At 43.5% G+C, this 22409-nt stretch overlaps 1 protein-coding gene and 1 non-coding gene across 3 annotated transcripts in view; one reads left to right on the top strand and one right to left on the bottom strand.

Annotated features, from left to right (window-relative positions):
* Window positions 1–22409, top strand: part of LOC126469798 (microphthalmia-associated transcription factor) — a 387123-nt gene that overhangs the window by 321827 nt on the left and 42887 nt on the right. The window lies entirely within an intron of this gene.
* Trnas-cga (transfer RNA serine (anticodon CGA)) lies at window positions 4086–4160 on the bottom strand. Its single transcript has one exon. It is a non-coding gene; the product is annotated as a tRNA-Ser (tRNA).

The raw sequence follows: 22409 nt of genomic DNA, 5'->3' as shown, positions 1-22409 counted from the left end.
TGGTTCTAATGGCTCTGAGCACTATGGGACTCAACTGCTGAGGTCATTAGTCCCCTAGAACTTAGAACTAGTTAAACCTAACTAACCTAAGGACATCACAAACATCCATGCCCGAGGCAGGATTCGAACCGTAGCGGTCTTGCGGTTCCAGACTGCAGCGCCTTTAACCGCACGGCCACTTCGGCCGGCAACCAAGTATGGATGTTTAAATTAAAAACTACCTGTGCAGTTTTGAAGTAGTACATGTAACTTAAGTGTGGTGTAATGTTGTTGTAGAGGTTGTCTGTGCTCCATAGGAAGAGAACGTCATTCTTGATTCCTGTTGCAAAAGAAATTGGGAAAACTCGAATCTAAAATCTTCCCCTTCGTGAACGTTGTAGCAGTTAAGATGGTGTATATTTGCAGAACAGCACGATTATTGCAAAACCGTTCCGTGTCCGAAGCAGAGAGCTCCAGTTGCTGCTAACTGTACGGGGAAGCCCGTCGCCACACGTGCGTCACTCGGCTGAGCATAGCCGCAATTGCGTGACGCGCGGTTCCATAAACCGAGCGCCCCTAGTTCACGTCCTTGAATAAATTTGTGTCTCATTTACGTGGGCGCCAGTGGTGGCTGCGAGTGTTCACCGAGCCAGAATGTCGGAGGGGCTTTTCGCAGCTGTGGCGTGGCACTCCAAGAGACCAACCAGTTCTGCCGGGTGTCGTAGCGCCCACGCACGCAGATTTAGGAGCTCTGCAAGCAGGTCAGCCGGTCACGATGGTGCGCACTCTACTTATCATCCGTTATCGGGAATCGAATCACCAGACACGAACCTCGTTTTCGGCAGAGAGGACGAAATATATACTCAATACACGTTTCGAGTTTCTATGAATCTCAAGAACGAAACGAAATTTTAAAATGTAAGTTTAAATGATTTGATAGTGCTTGCAGTGGTGGAACTAACACCAGACTTTAATGCTGAGCAGGGTACAAGTGTGTCTGAACACACAGTGCACTGAACATTCCTAACGATGGGCCTCCGCAGCCGACGACCCATGCTTGTGCCAATGTTCAACACCACGGCATCGGCAACTAAGACTGAAATGGACACGTGACCATCGGCACTGGACGTTGGCGCAGTGGCAGAGCGTTGCATGATCTGATGAACCCCGATACATTCTTCATCATGCCGATGGGAGTGCGCGAATCCGTCGTCTTCCAGAGGAACAGCTCCTTGACACCTGTACTGCGGGACGGAGACAAGCTGGCGGCGACTCCATTATGCTCTGGGGAGCATTCATGGGGCATCCATGGGTCTAGTGGAGCTCATGCAAGGCACCAGGATGGCCACACTGGTTGCAGACCACGTACACCCCTGCATGACGATCACATTTCACGACAGTACTGGCGTTTTTCAACATGGTAATACGTCATGTCACAAGGCCAGGAGTGTAATGGAGTGGTTCGAGGAACCCAGTGACGAGTTTCAATTGCTGTGCTGACCACCCAACTCACCAGATCTAGACGCGATCGGACACATCTGGGATGTGACTGGACGTAGCGTAAGGGCTCATCGCTCCTCTCCCCGGAATTTACTGCATTTAGGTGGCTTGTTTGTGCAGATGTGGTGCCATCTCCCTCCATCGACCTACCAACGCCTCATTGCTTGCATGCAACGACGTGTCGCCGCTGTTATTCGTATCACAGGTGGACAAATCGGCTATTAGATAGGTGATAGTAATGTTCTGGCTGGTAAGTGTGTTTCAGTTGTGTGCACTGTTGTTGTGCTTGCGACTGCAAATGTCGTATTTGTGAGGCAACCAGTATCACTAGCACGTCAAAAATTAAAAAGTACGTTTCATATGGATTAATAAGTCGATATGCAGCGGGATTTTGGAACATATATTGTGTTCAAACATTATGAATTGCCTCAAAGAAAACTGTCTATTGACACACAGTCAACATGGGTTTACAAAACATCGTTCCTGTGAAACGCAACTAGCTCTTTATTCACATGAAGTGTTGAGTGCTATTGACAAGGGATTTCAGATCGATTCCGTATTTCTGGATTTCCGGAAGGCTTTTGACACTGTACCACACAAGCGACTTGTAGTGAAATTGCGTGCTTATGGAATATCGTCTCAGTTGTGTGACTGGATTTGTGATTTCCTGTCAGAGAGGTCACAGTTCGTAGTAATTGACGGAATCTCATCGAGTAAAACAGAAGTGATTTCTGGCGTTCCCCAAGGTAGTGTTATAGGCCCTTTGCTGTTCCTTATCTATATAAACGATTTGGGAGACAATCTGAGCAACCGTTTTAGGTTGTTTGCAGATGACGCTGTCGTTTATCGACTAATCAAGTCATCAGAAGATCAAAACAAATTGCAAAACGATGTAGAAAAAATATCTGAATGGTGCGAAAATTGGTAGTTGACCATATGTTGTGGGGAAGGCTAATCAAAGACTGCGTTTTGTTGGCAGGACACTTAGAAAATGTAACAGATCTATTGGCAGGACATTTAGAAAATGTAACAGATCTACTAAGGAGATTGCGTACACTACGCTTGTCCGTCCTCTTTTAGAATACTGCTGTGTCGTGTGGGATCCTTAGCAGATAGGACTGACGGAGTACATCGAAAAAGTTCGAAGAAGGGCAGTACGTTTTGTATTATCGCGAAATATGGGAGAGAGAGTCAGAGATGATACGGGATTTGGGCTGGACATCATTAAAAGAAAGGCGCTTTTCGTTGCGACGGAATCTTCTCGCGAAATTCCAATCACCAACTTTCTCCTCCGAATGCGAAAATATTTTGTTGACACCGACCTACACAGGGAGAAACGATCACCACGGTAAAATAAGGGAAATCAGAGATCGTACGGAAAGATATAGGTGTTCGTTCTTTCCGCGCGCTATGAGATTGGAATAATAGAGAATTGTGAAGGTGGTTCGATGAACCCTGTGCCAGGGTAGAAGTCGGGAAATGAGTGTTATCCTTTGCTGTTTACCTTGTCGATAAACATAACTAAAACTCCTGTTCAGCAACCGAATTTACAAATGCGAGCCGGCCGCGGTGGTCTCGCGGTTAAGGCGCTCAGTCCGGAACCGCGCGACTGCTACGGTCGCAGGTTCGAATCCTGCCTCGGGCATGGATGTGTGTGATGTCCTTAGGTTAGTTAGGTTTAAGTAGTTCTAAGTTCTAGGGGACTGATGACCACAGAAGTTAAGTCTCATAGTGCTCAGAGCCATTTGAACCATTTTTGCAAATGCGAAGATTATTGCATTATAGGAACTAATTGAACCGAGTCTAATTTGGAGTAAGTATATTGAAACATTAATCAAAAGTTATCTCAATACTAAACGTGAAATGTTGGGAACTATGTTCTAAAGAAAAGTAGAGATTGGCTATTTCCGCTGTTTAAGAGAAGAGGTGTTCCATAAGAGGGAAATAAAACGAAGAGAACAAACTTTTCATTGAAAAAGAGCGTTTCTCGTCCTAACCAAGCAGTAAACCTCTATATATACAGCGTCACTGGAATTCGGTTTTACGTTAAAAAAAGAGAATGAAAAGGCTCGCGTGCGAAACATCTCGTGGACTACAGTAACCCAAGAGAGAAGGTACTTCACATCTTTCGTTACACAAATCTGTTGATAAGAAACACCTGACGAAGCTACAAGAGAGCCATGTGTGGTGCTCGTGTTCTCGCTCGATGTAAACTCCGTGATACAAAAGTAGCTTGGCGACAGCTGCGTGATGGTTGCCGTGCTTGTCTTCCGCGAAGGGCTGTGCTGCGCCAGGAAGCGCAGCTCAGCTGTAGGGTTCCCCTTTAACTTGGCTGGCGTCGAGGTCACTGCTGCGGATTCCGCGAAAGCTTACCAAGGCCACGGCCATTATCAAGGGATCCAAATGCAAATGCGGATGTGGTTGTCACGCGAACATTGCTTAATAAAGAAGAAAACCTCGTAAGTATCCTGACGCCGAATGTCAGATCACTCGTTTTTGCAAATTGTATAGAGACTTTAAACAGAAACAGTAGGAAGAATGAAGTGATGTCTTCGAAAAACAAAAGATAGGGAGTTAGATAAAACTTCCTGGCAGATTAAAACTGTGTGCCGGGCCGAGACTCGAACTCGGGACCTTTGCCTTTCGCGGGCAAGTGCTCTACCAACTGAGCTACCCAAGCACGACTCACGCCCCGTGAGATAGTCCGTCAAACACTGAACACAGATGAAGCATGAAACGGGAAGAAGATGTACTGAACTGTGAAAAAAGAAACAGTGAACGGTCTAAGCTCAAGATGTGCAATATCGAGTGAAGTGCAAGAACCACGGCGTCGTGGTATGGGTCACGGTGTTGGTTTACAAAGCCGGCGACCCGTGTTCAAACCTACCTCGTGCCCCGTTTTTCTTCATAAAATTATGAACTTTCTGTCCGTCACCAATGTATCCGTCTGTTCTTCTGTAGTCTTGGCAATTTTCATACTATACACTGGTTGTAGAGTAGACTGGTAAGAAAATAGAACAGAGTGGTAAGACTGCTCAAGCTCAGGACTATGCAGGTGATATTCCGTGACATTTGTGTAGAACAAATAGGATGTTCGTACGTCTGGAGCTCCCTTCCTTACACCTCGCCGTTGCAAACGGGCACAGTTAAATGTGATGAATAGTGAGAGCAAGCGAGATGCCGCATAGTGCTCTCATAGAAATGAAAGCAACAAATAAACGGGTGTGAACTATGTTACAACAAAGGAATTCAAGAGTCAAAACTTCCAAAAGGGAACGCAAGAGTCAGAACACGTGTTACTTGTGTAGAGCCGGCCGCTGTGGCCAAGCGATTCTAGACGCTTCAGTCCGGAACCGCGTGACCGCTACGGTCGCAGGTTCGAATCCTGCCTCGGGCATGGATGTGTGTGATATCCTTATGTTAGTTAGGTTTAAGTAGTTCAAGGAATTAGGGGACAGATGACCTCCGATGTTAAGTCCCATAGTACTCAGAGCCATTTGAACAATTTGAACTTGTGTAGAATAAATAGGATGTTCGTACGTCTGGAGGTCCTTTCCTTACACCACGCTGTTGCAAACGGACACGAATTTGAATACAGCGAACAAACACGTCAGTGAACGAACGGATAGTTCATAGTTTTGTGAAAACCATGGGGGGGGGGGGGGGTTGAGCTTGAACCGCTCACTGCTTCTATTTTGCTTCTTTTTTCACAGTTCAGTGCTCGTTCTTCCTGTTTTCCTGCTTGATGGTTCAAATGGCTCTGACCACTATGGGACTTAACATCGGAGGTCATCAGTCAATGGTTCAAATGGCTCTGAGCACTATGGGACTTAACATCCATGGTCATCAGTCCCCTAGAACTTAGAACTACTTAAACCTAACTAACCTAAGGACATCACACAACACCCAGCCATCACGAGGTAGAGAAAATCCCTGACCCCGCCGGGAATCGAACCCGGGAACCCGGGCGTGGGAAGCGAGAACGCTACCGCACGACCACGAGATGCGGGCGGTCATCAGTCCCCTAGAACTTAGAACTACTTAAACCTAACTAATGTAAGGACATCATTCACATTCATGCCCGAGGCAGGATTCGAACCTGCGACCGTAGCGGTGGCGCGGTTCCAGACTTAATCATGCTTGATTTGTGTTCAGTTTTTGACGTGGGCCATCTTACCACCAAATCTGAGGGAGGTGCGATGAGGAGTTTTTTCCCTCGTAATGAAGAATCCACTTTACTGACACCCTCAGTGACGGAATTATATTATGCTGTTGCTGCTGAATATTAAAACTATCTTCTTATTATAATAACCGTTCCTAGTTCAATATTAATTTTATGTTGTATGTATCTGCTCACAAAATAAACCAAATCCACAGAAATAAAAATAAGTTGGGAGTCGAATGTGACGGAACTCACTCACAGTCAAAAACACTTCGCTCGTCATAAACATAGCGTACAGACACATCATCAAGCAGAATTTTGTAGCTCTAGGAACACGTGCAAAATTTACACGACTTATTGGCAAGTCTGATCTCAAACCGTGTAAATGCAGAGTACGATTATTTGAGGATCACTACAGCATTTACTGAGATGTGAGGCCGGCCGGGGTGGCCGTGCGGTTCTAGGCGTTTCGGTCCGGAACCGCGTGACCGCTACGGTCGCAGGTTCGAATCCTGCCTCGGGCATGGATGTGTATGATGTCCTTAGGTTAGTTAGGTTTAAGTAGTTCTAAGTTCTAGGGGACTGATGACCTCAGATGTTAAGTCTCATAGTGCTCAGAGCCATTTGAACCATTTGAGATGTGATTCAGTTACTGATATTGTGTATGAGCCCTGTAGCAAATCATTCCCAATCGTTTTTGAAAGCTGCTATCAACTCGAGAGGCGTCTTGGGAAGACTGCGAACGACGTCTGGCCTCCCAAGAACAGTCCAGTTTGGGAGATTCAAAGTTTTACTAGTTTTTTCCACCAAGGAAGACGTCCGCTGCACATGGCGCTCATAAACGATCATTAACATCATTACAACCCGTACTAAAATTACATGTGCTACTTCAAAGCAACACACACAGTTTTTGCACGGAATCTTTGCGATTTAAGATATTCGTACAGTACCTGAACCCTATGAAACCATCACGGATGGTACCGAGGTACGGACCCGACATACATAAATGTCAAGGAATATCACCTGCATAGACCTGAGCTGGAACATTTCTTCGTAGAAAGATCTAGAGATACATGTGACCTTCTAAAGGTACAACAGATACCAGTCTCTCCCCCTCCCCCCCTCCCCCCCCAAAAAAAAGAAGAACCACCACCCCAAGCGACACACACGAATTGTCTTCTCTGATTTATAGCCCAGTGTACTTGATGACATGCCCACTGCAATTGCTTCAACCTATAGCATGCGTGGCTACCTGCATTGTGAGGCCACGGTGATAGAATTAAGCGTAGACTGTTAGTGGTATTTGGTCGTGGCCCTATTCCTTAGTGTCCAACATAAAATATTATCATCTGCTGGAGTCGGAAATGTTAGCTGAATCTTTTGCATTCCGAACCTGCAGTTACACATTGTTTCTACTGAGTATGAACAACAGAAGGAGAAACATTCAACCATGTTGTTATTTTTGAGTCTGCTATCTAGCAATTGCCCTCCATTTAGCTCGTCTGGGTAATGTTTGTTCGACTGCGTTCGATCATGATTGGCATCTCAACTGGTTTCTCTAACTACGTACTAACAAGGGAAACTTCCCATCGCACCCCCTTCATATTTAGTGGTAAGAGGGCCCAGCGGGCAGCTCGTCAGAATCTGAACACAGATTAAGCATGACAACAGGACGAAGGTGTGCTAAACTGTGAAAAAAAAGCAAAAGTACTAACAGGGAACGGTCCGTGCTTAACAAATGCAACCTTGAGCGGAGAAGACGAGCGACGGCGGCGTGGTTAAAGCAACCCCCCCCCCTCTTTTTTTCTGTTCGCTGTATTCAAATGTGTGTGTGTGTGTGTGTGTGTGTGTGTGTGTGTGTCGTGGTGTAACGTCAGTCTGCAACAGCGAGGAGTAGGGAAGGGACCTATAATGAAAGTTCATTATGCACAACTGCTATATTTGTAGCCGAAAGCAAGTGGATTGTCGGTATGCCTCTGTGTGGGCTCTAATTTCTCTGATTTTATCCTCATGGTCTCTTCGCGAGATATACGTAGGAGGGAGCAATATACTGCTTGATTCCTCGGTGAATGTATGTTCTCGACACTTCAACAAAAGCCCGTACCGAGCTACTGAGCGTCTCTTCTGCAGAGTCTTCCACTGGAGTTTATCTGTCATCTCCGTAACGCTTTCGCGATTACTAAATGATCCTCCAACGAAGCGCGCTGCTCTCCGTTGGATCTTCTCTATCTCTTCTGTCAACCCTATCCGGTACGGATCCCACACTGCTGGGCAGTATTCAAGCAGTGGGCGAACAAGCGTACTGTAACCTACTTCCTTTGTTTTCGGATTGCATTTCCTTAGGATTCTTCCAATGAATCTGTCTGGCATCTGCTTTACCGACGATTGATTTTATATGATCATTCCATTTTAAATCACTCCTAATGCGTACTCCCAGTTAATTTATGGAATTAACTGCTTCCAGTTGTTGACCTGCTATATTGTAGCTAAATGATATAGGATCTTTCTTTCTATGTATTCGCAGCACATTACACTTGTCTACATTGAGATTTAATTGCCATTCCTTGCACCATGCGGCAATTCGCTGCAGATACTCCTGCATTTCAGTACAATTTTCCATTGTTAAAACCTCTCGATGTACCACAGCATCATCCGCAAAAAGCCTCAGTGAACTTCCGATGTCATCCACAAGGTCATTTATGTATATTGTGAATAGCAACGGTCCTACGACACTCCCCTGCGGCACACCTGAAATCACTCTTACTTCGGTAGACTTCTCTCCATTGAGAATGACATGCTGCGTTCTGTTATCTAGGAACTCTTCAATCCAATCACACAATTGGTCTGATAGTCTATATGCTCTTACTTTGTTCATTAAACGACTGTGGGGAACTGTATCGAACGCCTTGCGGAAGTCAAGAAACACGGCATCTACCTGGGAACGGTTTTGAAGTTGCGTTCCGTTTTGGAAGTTTTGACTCTTGAATTCCTTTGTTATGACGTAGTTCACATCCGTTTATTTGTTGTTTTTATTTCAATGAGACGCCTGTGTTATATCTTGCCTGCTCTCACTATTCATCACATTTACTTGCGATGGTAATGTATTCTTACCACGTGTCTTATAATCTATAAGCAATGTATAGCATGACAGCTGCCAAGATTACAGAAAGAGAACAAACATTTCAGTGACCGGACGGACAGTTCATAAAACTGTGAAAAAACAACTAAAAATAAATGGTGCGAGGGGGTTTGGAACCCGGCACGCCTGCTTCGCAGTCCAATACTGTGACCACTTGACACGACGCCATGGCTGTGAGGGTGTGCTCAATATTCCACTTGCTAAGTTTCGACCGTTCACTGTTTCTATTTTGCTAGCGTTTACACCTTCTTCCTCTTTTCATGCTTGATCAGTGTTCAGTTTCTGACGGGCTGTCCACTGGGCCATCTTACCACTAAATCTGAGGGAGATGCTATGGGGAGGTTCCATTGTCAGCAAGCTACCACACGGTGCAATGCGGGAGGGTACCTTGTACGACTACTAGTCATGCTCTTTAATGTTATACTCGCAAAAAGAGCAAGGGAAAAACGACTGTGAGTGTGCTACCGCACTAGTTCGGATTTCTTTTTCGTCTCTTCGTGGTCCTTACGCGAAACGTAGGTTTTCGGCAGTAGAATAGTTCCGAAGTCATTGGTAAATGCCGACTCTCTAAATTTTTCTCAGTAGTGTTTTGCGGAAAGAACGTAGTCTTCCCTACTGGAATTCCCATTTTAGTTTACGGAGCATTTCCGTAATACGTGTTGATCCAACCTATCGGTAACAAGTGTAGCAGCACACCTCTGAATTGGTTCGATGTCTTCCTCTTATCCTACCTCATGAAGATCTCAAACACTCGAGCAATACTCAGCTGACTTTGTATCAAATATGTATTCGTCTGCTAGGTACAGAAGATACTTGCTGATTATCGTGCACGTGGTGGTTTAATGCAAGCTGACTGTAGTAATAAACTACTGAACTTTAGAATCAGTTGCATTATACTTTCCTGAATTATCGCTGTTTGTTTCCTTAATATATGGAAAGTACTTTGCTAATTTTATCGTTTATGTACTTCACGTTTATGCACTAATGTTAGTGAACATTGCAACGTGCAGAAAGAATATCACTAGTGATTTCAAATTCAGAACGTCGTAGAGCAGTCTACTATCAATAAGTGATTAAGATTACACACATTTATATTAGTCTCACACTCGCGAAAGAGTGTGAAATCTTCCTATGAGTGAGATTTGAGATGACTCGTCACCTCGGTCCATGAGCTAATCATTACCACAGTGGTCGCGTGTAAATATAAGAAGACCAGATTTCGATATTGTATTACCCATCAAACTTTCGCTCAGCTTTCTTTTCGTAGTTTTCAGGATGTCATTATTTAGTCACTGTAATGTGGTGCAACGCATTCGTACAATAGAATTCGTGTGCAGCTGCACACGTTACGATTATTAAATGCTCTCACGGTAGCGCTCCCAGAGTTGCTCAAGCACATTTGGAGCGGTATTCGGTCTCAGCCGGAACAGTATAGGTGCTTGCTGAGTATCCCACATCTTGATTATGATATACAGGTGATTGATTAGTGCATTACACCGTCGTAAGCGAGTTCTGCAGGTATATCACTGGATGTCTTGGTTTGATTAACGACTTTATGCATTTCGGCTGATGTTTGGTTATTCCCAGTGTTCTAGTTAGTTCTTACTAGCTTCCAGGTTAGCACTTAGAAACGACCAAAAATGATTTTTCTAGTTACTGTTGACAATCATTGTGTTTAAAAAGCGGATATCCACTCACTTGGTATAAGGGGAGTTATTCCATAATAATTCATTCATCCATAGTCCTTGGACCTTGAAGAGGATGCGAGGATTGTTATCGTCTCAATTTCCCTACCTTAGAGTATCCACGTCATTATCGCGCGTGCTCGTGTCCTTTGCACCTCCGTTTAAATTCCTGGAAAGCTCTCTTCCTGTGCAGTACTCTGTCATCTTATTTCCAGGCGATTAAAACGTCCTTGTTCTCTAAAAAGCTAAAGGTCTTCGTCATTATTTTCCGAAGCAACCCTGTAATTTCTTTTTTTGTTGTCCAATTGATTGGTCACAGACTGAATGAATTACATCTTTCGCGGTTTGCTCGTCCTCTAAAGAATTCGGAAGTTATCCACGGGGAGCATTCGTAGTTAAAATTTCCTAAAACCATTCTTTAGTCTCAAGGTTTTCTAACGCTTCAGCGGCTAACATTTCTGGTTCTTTCCCTGCCTTATTCCCATGAATTTTAGCAATACACCAATTACTGAACGCGTAAGGTGGAGGTCGGCTGAACAGACTTAAGCGCCCATCGTTGCCCTAATTACGCAGGCATTCTTCTTATATTTCAAGATAGCGATGAATTAGCTGCTAGATATTGGTATTACGGTTTTGGACGCTTCCACGACGTTTTGTATCGATGTTTCTGGTGAAATAAGGCATTAGTGAGAAGTAATCCTGCATTCATAGTTAAAATTAATGACTGATTGGATGCTGGATGATCAAAGCCCTTTCTGCCAGAGCTGATAGTCACATCGCACCCGTGCGTCGAAAACTCCTGAGGGGATGACTAATTTTTATGTGTATATGAGACGACAACGTCAAGATTGGCGTGGAATTGCTGTTGGAAGCCGTCATCTGTGTGAAATGAGAGCCTAGGCACAGTTGAATCATGTCGGGTTTTGATGAGTTTGTCTTAGCCTCACGATGCATTCATTTCTCACAAAGAAAGTTGAGTAAGTCATACGTATCGGCGAAATTTACACTATACTTACGAGGCTCGTTTGCAGTTTTCCTCTTTCAGAAGAATGGAACGCCGCCACCTGCATCTGTGACCTGACCACTTGGGAACTGGATCTCGGAGAGCGCAGTTTCTATTAAGATCGAGATCGATTACGACTGTTCCACACTCTGGAGTCCGGAACCGCGCGGCTGCTACGGTCGCAGGTTCGAATCCTGCCTCGGGCATGGATATGTGTGATGTCCTTAGGTTAGTTAGGTTTAAGTAGTTCTAGCAAGGGGACCTCCCCATCGCACCCCCCTCAGATTTAGTTATAAGTTGGCACAGTGGATAGGCCTTGAAAAACTGAACACAGATCAATCAAGAAAACAGGAAGAAGTTGTGTGCAACTATGAAAAAAATTAGTAAAATATACAAACGGAGTAGTCCATGCGAAGATAGGCAACATCAAGGACAAGGGTAATCAAGGAGCGCCGTGGTCTCCTGGTTAGCGAGAGCAGCTACGGAACGAGGGGTCGTAGGTTCAAGTCTTCCCTCGAGCGAAAATTTTAATTTTTTATTTTCAGTTTATGTTACAAACTCTTATGTTTTCATCACTTTTTTGGGAGTTATTATCACATCCAGAAGAAAACCTAAATCGGGCAAGGTAGAAGAATCTTTTTACCCATTCGCTAAGTGTACAAGTTAGGTGGGTCGACAACATATTCCTGTCATGTGACACACATGCCGTCACCCGTGTTGTATAGAATATATCAGACGTGTTTTGCTGTGGAGGAATCGGTTGACCTATGACCTTGTGATCAAATGTTTTCGGTTCCCATTGGAGAGGCACGTCCTTTCGTCTACTAATCGCACGGTTTTGCGGTGCGGTCGCAAAACACAGACACTAAACTTATTACAGTGAACAGAGACGTCAATGAACGAACGGACAGATCATAACTTTGCGAAAATAAAGAAAGTAAAATTTTCAGTCGAGGGAAGACTTGAACCAAGGACATCTCGTTCCGCAGCCACTCACGCTAACCACGGGACCACGACGCTCCAGAGTTCACATTCTCCTTGATGTTGCATATCTAGCGCATGGACTACTCAGTTTGTATATTTTACTAATTTTTTTCATAGTTCCACACGACTTCTTCCTGTTTTCTCAATTGATCTGTGTTCGGTTTTTCAAGCCCTATCCAATGTGCCAACTTATAACTAAATCTGAGGGGGGTGCGATGGGGAGGTTCCCTTGTAAGTTCTAGGGGACTGATGACCACAGATGTTAAGTCCCATAGTGCTCAGAGCCAGCCACACTCTGGATTGTCAGGTTTTGATCCGCCTGTCACGCCGTGCGTTTCATAATCCCAAATGTATTTTTCAACCACTGAGTAAAGAAGCAATAGGACGCAGATATCCAATCAGTAAAGAAAGAATAGCTAACAGTGTTTGTTTAAAGCACTTTCCGCAGCTCCCTCCGCATTTAGGGTGAGCAGAGCAAATAGTAAAGTGGAATGCTCAGTGACCAAATGCTGCAAACATTGAAATCTCATGACTAAGTATTTTTCAGACTTCATTCATCCTGCCTTTGTCGCCATACGTTGCTCAGTAAATTTTTTCTTTTTAATGCTGATAAGCAGGGGGCGCTTCACAATTACGAGAATAGACGAAAGAGATGATAACCATATTCTGGAATATCGAAGAAAGTGCGTTGAAAAGCTTCCACACAAAGCCACAGTAAAGCAACATAACGAAATCACCTGTCTGAAGACCATTGTGCATGTAAGTAGCTAGAAGCTTACTAACACATAAGGCGGCGATAAGCAGGGCCCTTAAAGATGTTGCTTTCGTTTACAATTGTTTCCAGTGGCACTGGCATAAGTTTATACGTCCCCAGTCATCTGTCGAGAAAATACGAGCTCAGGATTTCTCTTGTTACGACCTAAGTGACGAAATTTAAGAGGAGAACAACGAGAGCGACCGGTGGAGTTGCAGCAACGCAAAGGACCTGTTAGGGCTGGTTTCGCGGAAGGCGTCAGGTAGGTGCACAGTTTACGACTGGGCAGGTTTATAGCTCTCCCGAAACGATAAGCGAACTTGTGTAACACTGCTTGCAGCACACGCGTTGCTGGTTGCTCAGATGCCTCACTTGACGCGGACTATGCACTATTCTGCGTAGTACTGGCCATGTTCAAATGTGTGTGAAATCTTATGGGGCTTAACTACTAAGGTCATCAGTCCCTAAGCTTACACACTACTTAACCTAAATTATCCTAAGGACAAACACACACACACCAATGCCCGAGGGAGGACTCGAACCTCCGCCGGGACCAGCCTGGTACTGGCCATACGACTAGTGTTCTTGTAGTATGGAGTTGCAACAAGTCCATCATTTTCATCGAGCGATTGCAATATTCTACTTTCAAATTTATACTTGTTCAGTCTGAAATGTTAAACATAAATTTTCACAAATATCTGAAGTCGTACAGTTCAAATATAGGTCACCACAATTATCTCTCTCCATTGACGAGTATTGTTAGTTTGCTCTGTCGACATTGAAGCCATTACAGGCAGGAAACGTACTCAGTTGGACAAGGAAGAGAAATGAATCTGCTTTGATCTTTGTGAAGGCACGCCTTCTCTCCATTCCTTGAAGTGTTAGCCTTGCTAGCCGGGCAGTGGTTCGCCCCGAAACCATTGTATCATGTTGCTCCATGACTGGCAATGCAGACTGTTCTCTCCACATTAAGCCCTTTCTAAATGCGGACATAGAATATCAATACAACCACGTTATGAATTAAGAATACTGAACAGCTTAGATAATCATGGAAATTTCTCCCGAATACTTGTACTTTATGAAATAAGAACTTTAGGACGGGGGGGGGGGGGGGGGGGATGGAGGGAGGTACGAGGAACGTGGTAGGCCCGAAAGCCAAGTTCAAGTTGCCATTTGAGTAAAAGGCTGAGCTAGTATACAGTGTATTGAAACAGTTAGCCCCTTCAAAACGCGAAGATTTAGTGGATCACTGATAGCTGGCGACGCTACAATTCTGTAACCAATTCTGAAAACTACGTCTGTTAGGAGAGGCTGAAGACAAAAACGCTAGGTTCAGAGTTTTACTAAAGGATTTTATGAGCAGGTGAGCATCGCGTTTGCATGTTCAAAAGAAGAAATACAACAACATGCAAACACGACTAAGTTTTATGTCAAAGTCGTGAGAGTCCAAGTAACCTTCTGTGCAAAAAGTCGTAAAAGAAATGTTACGTCCACACGTCTCTCAACGTTAGAAGTGACTTAGACAAGAGCAAGACCTCCAGTTTTACGTGGATTGTAAACCACTATAGAATTTGGTAAACTGAATCTGTGGAAAGCTTTTCCAGACAGCCACATTAAATGTCTAGAAACATTTCTGCGGCCATAGAAATTTTAATTTGTACCGTTCTAGGTGTGAAATTAAAAACGGAGATATACTCTATCGCCGATCAAGGTCGTTTATCTATAAAACTCTACATTTGGGTAAAATCGATGATTGAGCGCTAACGACTCTGAAGAATACAGAAGCGCTGAAGAAACAATACCGTGTAACAAATAATTGTGAGCAGAAGCTTCATAACTGTAGGGCTGCCTCAGGGATCAATGATACCTGTCCTTTTCAATGTGTTTACGCTGGACCTATACGATATTTTGCCACAAAAGGTAAGTTTTCCAGTACGCTAACGACCTGTGTATCTATTAAGCGAGTGTCGCCTACCTGGGTTCTTACAGGAGATAGCTCAAGCTGTGTCTAGACTACACGCATATAGTAGGAAAGTTGTTTGGATATGGTACCTAGAAAGTCTTCGGTTATACTCTTCTCCTGACGCAGGGTTCCTCGCAAGAAAATACTGAAGCGTGGACGGTACCAACTGCCAGCCAAGACTAGTCAAATATCGTGGATTCCCATATCGGTGGGAGACACATTTTACGGAAGCTGTTGTAAACTGCAAAAAGTTCACAAATATATAAGACGACTGTACAAATGTAAGTACAAAGTACTTAGATTGTGCTTGGTTGCAATGCAGTCTACACAGACTAGCGCTCTTTTAATCGAAGCAAATGAGCCTCCCCTGCATCTACGTTACAAATACCCGAGTGCAGTTTTTTAACTAAAACGCTAGCGGTTCCCACTTGACTAGATACAACAAAACATATATACCTTAATGCTGTTGTGCTACACATCCAGGTACTGACTCAAGAAAAGTCTTCTTCTTCTTGTTGCCGCATACTTTCCATTTCTCAAAAGAAGCCTGTCTGCATAAAGATTGCCCTACTTTGAAGTAGATTACTGCACCAGTGTATTGGAACTACAACTTCTATTAGACATGGAATTTGGCTGTAGTTACTCGAATAACCGCGTTTTGACGGAGTACCTTCTCAGACATAACAGCACAAGATTCATCTACACCGACGCTTCAAACAATTAAGATGGATATGATTTTGCTTGCTGGGATAGCGGCTGTCATATTGGAATAAAATTCAAGCTACACCAGGAAATAATGATTATGGTGGGCGAGCTTTCAGCTATACTACGAGCCCTTCAGTACGCCAAGAGACACGTGGGTTGTAAGTTCGTGACGTGGAATTACCAGCTGGAGACCTTTTAAACGTTATCAAATTAATAATAAGAAAGAATCAGAACACAGAATGGCAATGGATCTCCAAATACAAAGGTAAAAATCATCGCAAAGTGAACTCGACGCCGATTATTAACTTCTGGCAGGAGAAACATCGATCCTCCAGAAGACTCAAAAACACTATAGGGCGCCTTACATGCAAGCATGGCTGTTAAAGGAAGCATCTGCATCGGATTGGTATGATCACATTCCCATTGTGCGGCAGGGGTAAAGAAGAGGGTGTATTCTTTTTTCTTTTCCGCCCGAGCAGATACACCGAGTGAGGTGACGTAGTGGTTGGCACACTGGACCCGCATTCGGAAGGAAAACTGTTCAAATCCGCGTCCGCCCATACAGATTTAGGTTTTCTGTGATTTCCTGAACCGCTCCGGGTAAGTGCCGGGATGGTTCTTAGATTCGTAATATTGATAGATTAAGTATTTTTTGGCAAGAAGGTTAAATTTTTGCTAGAAACAGTATTTGTTGGCACAAAAATTACATACGGAGTCATAGTTTACAAAACAGGAGTTGCTGTGTTGTCGTATGATCTTACCTTATTCGTCAACAAAGTGCAAATACGGAATTTCAATGAGTTGACAAGGGCAGCATGTGGACATTACATCATTTTCGATGTATCCGCTGCGCAGTAGTCCAATATGAAAAGTCTCAGTGATCACGTGATCAAATGAAGCAACAGTAAAATCAAATTCGTAATCAGATCTTTGCCACGCATATGTAAAGGTAGTTCTGTATCTCGATGCAGAACGCTGATTGCAGATAACAGGATGGGGACCGATTATGAAATATCGACCACGTAACGTCGCCTGTAGATTGTCAATTTGCAAGCGTAAAAAATAAATAATACGTCTGGCATCTAGTTTGCACTGCTACTCAGAGGTTGGCACTATTTGATGGCAATATCTTTAACGTAATATCCTTGCTGAGAAAACATTCAAACTTCGATTGTACACACATTCAGAATTATACACATAAATGATCTTAGTGACTGGTAGAACAGATATGCATCCATATATTAAAATCAGTTTTGTTCGGTTTTAGGCGTTGAAGCTGGGGCACTTCCCTTTTTAGAGCTGGATCAGAATTTGAATCCCGTTTGTTACATCTAAGTGAAGAGTTTTAATATATCTGCCGCTAAGCAAATTAAGAACTGTACCTGAACTAGATAAAAGCTGCTACTAATGTGAAAGTTACATCTTCAAGTGCACTAAAACCTACTAAATATCTTAATGGGATAACATTATCTTCGTCGACTGAAAAAATAAAAAAATGCTTAAGGCTGCCAGAAAGTGTAGGAAAGGAATGTTTGGTGGCGCCGTTTCGACCGTAAAAGCATGGGCAGCTTCCTACCGTGCAGAAATATTTTCCTGGCGTTTAGCCGTTCTAATGAACTGTAAAGAACAAACTGGCGGCAAGAAATTTTAAAATCGACAGTGTTCAGTGATTAAGTACGAAGATATTTCCCTACGGAGGTTAACTAACTTTGTGGTCTTCTGATTCGGGTTTACTTACAATTCTACAAACTTAATTTTACTGTTCACATATAAAAATAACAGGCAAGAGTTTCTTTAATCCAGTGAGCTGGCGACACTAGATGAAACGTTTCTCAAATTTTGTATACTGCCCGTTCGTTCACTCATTCCTACTGCCGCCGTCTCAGCACTTACTTCCTTTCTTCCTTCCTCCCTCCAGTCCTTTCCTTTTTTTGTTTTTTTTTTTTGTTTTTTACTTCCTTTCAAAGTTTGGTTGCCAACTTTGTATCTAGGTTTATTGTAAGATTAAAAATGTTTTAACTACCAGACGAATGGAATGATACAGCTAAAGTTTATACGAAGTTGCAAAATAAAAAGAATTCCCCTTCAACATGACTTATGTCGTATAGCGAAAGCGAACATTTTTGGTAAGTTTGTATTGCAAGTGGGTAAAAAATTTAAACACCCGATTTTATTTTGAAGAGGTTTGTCGACAAACTGTGTGTGAACAACTGACCTACTGAATACGGTACTTGTGAATCCCTTAACAAAGCGTATTTCGCAACTGACAATCTGTTTTCCATGTTGTTTACATCCTGCGTTTCGTCTAAATTTTATGTTACTATCGGATGTGCCCGGAGAAAAGTAGTCCTATTGCATAGAGCTATACAATTTATTTTATAAACCAGTGGTCTCTTCGACCGAAATGCTCGGAAGTTGCGCCTTGAAACCCGTCGTGCTCTCTTTTTTCTGCGTGCCCCTCTGTAGGGATTTTGGGATTTTCTTTTCGTGGCTGGCTCAGATTAATCACGCAGATACGGTCGCTATCATATGTCTTATCGTTTGTTAGCAGTAGCTTTGACAGGTATTTGTAGATCTCTCTGAATACAGTTTTTCAGTATCAGGTTGACACACTTTGCAGGCAATCCAAATTTTAGGAATTCGCTGATAAACACGTAGTTCTGTCGGGCCTCTTATGTCCCGAGCGTGCTCCCGAAGGATTGTAGAGACTGTCAGTTAAGCGCCTTATTCAAGAGAGTCAGTAGAGCATCGCATTCATACGTTAGATTCATTCGTCCCTGTGTGGACTTCTGCATTTCTCTGAAGGCTATACACGGCTTTTTAACGCTCATGACACTGACTTCATATTTCATAAACGTCCCATGATACCAAAACAAAGTTTTCCGCAATGATGGTACGTAAAGAGCCTGAATGGCTAATACATTATCCACTGGATTATTGATTCAAATTGTTGTTGTTGCTGCTGCTGCTGCTGCTGCTGCTGCTGTCGTCGTTGTCAATCCGTTGACTGGTTTGATTCACCTCTCCACGCGTCTATCCTGTGCAAGCCTCTTCAGTTCTGCGAACTACACGTGAATATTTAGTGTTTTCCATAGATCTTCAAAATGGTTCAAATGGCTCTGAGCACTATGGGACTTAACATCTATGGTCATCAGTCCCCTAGAACTTAGAACTACTTAAACCTAACTAACCTAAGGACATCACACAACACCCAGTCATCACGAGGCAGAGAAAATCCCTGACCCCGCCGGGAATCGAACCCGGGCGCGAGAAGCGAGAACGCTACCGCACGACGACGAGCTGCGGACTCCATAGATCTATCGATATCTGCTAAAGATACAGCGTTCCGTTTAAAAAAGTAATTGCTGAAGTGCTATTCACTCGTGTGTTATGTCGTTTTTTGGAAAACTTGTTTCGTAATACGTAACATATAGAAATATTAGTATTGTCGAGGTTATGTGGTACCCTTTGACAAAATAACTAAGAATTATTACTGAACTAGCCTCACAACTCGAAGGGGGAGCTTGGCTGTTTAATGTTTCGTTGACACAGGCATTAGAAATAGAGCATATAATCAGATCGCGCAAGACTGGCGAAGGATATATGCCGTGGACTTTTCAGACACACCATCACAGCATTCGACTTAACTTGATATAGGAAAACACGGGGAACCTACAGTGGATGGCGTGCTCCTCCCGAATGCTAGATTGTGATAACATGTGCGCAACCTCGCTGGGTCTTACTTAAAAAACGTACATTAGAGAGTACACCATCATGATCATCATCAGCAGTCGTTTGACATCCGCTGCTCATAAAATCCATTAGTGTTTTCCATGCGTTGCGGTCTTCGGCGATACGCATCCATCATTCTCTTATACATTTTCTAATCCATTTGCTCAGTTTGCATTATGTTATCGTCTTGGCAGTTTCTTATCTCATGTAATCCGGCTAAGTACTTCCCTGGGCTAACTTTCATCCATTAGCCTAGCTGTAAGACCCACATGCCGGTACTACAGTTCAGTTAGTTATAACTACGTCTAGGACTTACATCTGTTCCATGGTCCTTTTGTTTGTTTTCCTGTCTCGCCTAGTAATTCTGAACATGCGTTTCACCATGAGCAACCCATAGTTTTCACTACCTCAAGTCAGAAATTATAACACACACTGATTTAAGCTTTTGTTTCAAACACACTAGACTCTTAGATTTGAAATCCTTATTTCGTTTACTAAAACCACTCCAGGCCATTGTTACTCGTCTGTATATATATATATATATATATAATTGCTGCGCACCCAATACTTGTCTTCAACTTCCTACATAAGAAGAATCATCAACTGGTTCCATGTCATCATTGATAGTTGGTACCATTGTTTTTTGATGTGCTGATTATATGGTTCAAATGGCTCTGAGCACTATGGGACGTAACATCTGTGGTCATCAGTCCCCTAGAACTTAGAACTACTTAAACCTAACCAACCTAAGGACATCACACACATCCGTGCCCGATGCAGGATTCGAACCTGCGACCGTAGCGGCCACGCGGTTCCAGACTGAAGCTGCTGATTATATATTATTTCAGTACTATTAGAATGGATTTTCGAAATTTGCTCTGCTAAATTCTTCCGTTGGTTGTTGCTCGTGTTTCAGATATGTTCCATAATCTTTTGTCAAAGTATAAGGATCTGAAAACTTCCGCCACGACCGCTGGGAAATTTTTGGTGATATGGAACCTACTCGCATGATTTATCTTTCAATTCTGCATTTAAAAGTCTTGCTTAGGACTTAATGGAAACTGTTTCATTAATGTGCATCTCCTTCATTACAGTAACATAGCTTGAATCACTGCTTGTTACGTAACGCCTGTTAGTACAGATATTGTTCAAAATGAGTCCCAGACCTCTGCTAAGCCATACTCTTAGCTTCGTTCTGTAATATTGTTCACTACTTGCAATGTTGTATCCCACTTGCTCGGATAGCGTAACGCATTGCGGGACTGGGAGATGATTCAGACCTGTATCACGTCCGCGTGGCGGATTGACTACTGTTATCTGGTATACCAGCCAGCTCGAGTGTAACTTTTAGGTGGTTTTACACCAACGTTTACACAAATACTGGGTAGGTCTCCACATTGAGCTTCAGAGTATACGGAAAACAAACTGCGGTCACCCAAACCGGCCACAAAAATGGTTCAAATGGCTCTGAGCACTATGGGACTTAACATCTGAGGTCATCAGTCCCCTAGAACTTAGAACCACTTAAACCTAACTAACCTAAGGACATCACACACATCCATGCCCGAGGCAGCGGTCACGCGGCTCCAGACTGTAGCACCTATAACCGCTCGGCCACACCGGCCGGCCGACCACAAAAGCTTGGCGGACTTCGTGTCAGCCTCGCCGCTGGAAGGAGGTTTTTCTTACCAGACTGAGCATCGGGCATAGCCCTTTCACACATAGCTTCCTCCTCCGGGGGGAGGATCCACCTTTCTGTGAAGTTTGTGGCGTGCCGCTTTCAGTTCAGCATATTGTGGCTACGTGTGTCCTGTATACTGATAATAGGGCAGCCCTTGGTCTTACTGGAGATCTGCCCACCGTCCTCGCAGATACCGATACCAGTGTTAACAGAGTGGTGAAGTTTTGTGAACTCTCAGAGCTCATCCCTAAACCGGTGGGGAAGGGCGGCAGACTTTAGTATGTTACAAACTGCTCTGCATGTGGGGACAGCCTTCGTCCCCACTCATGAGATTTCTTGTTGATTTTTCGTCAGGGCGCTGATGACCGTGGTGTCGAGCGTCCCCTAAACCCAACTCATCATCATCATCATCATCATCAGAGGATACGATACACAAATATTTAAAATACAGAACAAAAAGTACATACGGGTGGCGCACACTATTTGCCACCCTTAGGTTACCTTTGATTACCGTTGCGCCAGGAAAGACATTCGGCCACGGAATTACAGAGTAAAATAAAAATTGCCAAATCCAGGAAAAGCGGACCCCTTGCTAGACGGTATAAACGCTAGGGAAAAGAAAATACAGACTTCCAATGTTATATCCAATTCTAAAGCATTTTCTATGTGGTTCGTGACAACGTGAGTGAAAATCTGTTTTTCTTTGCGGAAAGGTAGATGATAAAACCGTTATTTCGTTTTTTTTCTTCCATGTATCTCCTGTCTCATTAAGGAGAACAGTTTATTACAGAATTGTTTCAGTTTTGAGGAATCGTCTTCTTGGACAAACATTCCGTCGGTTGATGAATGAGGGGATAGTATCGTGTAAACCAGAGACCTACAGGCACCAGTTATTTAATATTAGCCTCCTGTTATGACTGCACAAGAGATTAGATTCCTCCCAATTTACGTTGGTCAAGGAGCCTGAAGATGGTGTAATGGGACGCCGAAACTGGCTGCGTAAATAAATTAAATGTAAAACAGACGGCTGCAAGTGTTTTAATTTTCATTTCATATTGAACAGCCGAAGTCCTTGTAACCGTCGATTACAAGGATGGACATACAAAAATTCAAAGAAATATT

This window comes from Schistocerca serialis, chromosome 3 (genome assembly GCF_023864345.2).
Source record: "Schistocerca serialis cubense isolate TAMUIC-IGC-003099 chromosome 3, iqSchSeri2.2, whole genome shotgun sequence".
Lineage (NCBI taxonomy): Eukaryota > Metazoa > Arthropoda > Insecta > Orthoptera > Acrididae > Schistocerca > Schistocerca serialis.
The sequence above is the reverse complement of the archived record's forward strand: the minus strand, read 5'-3'. Positions and strand labels throughout refer to the sequence as shown.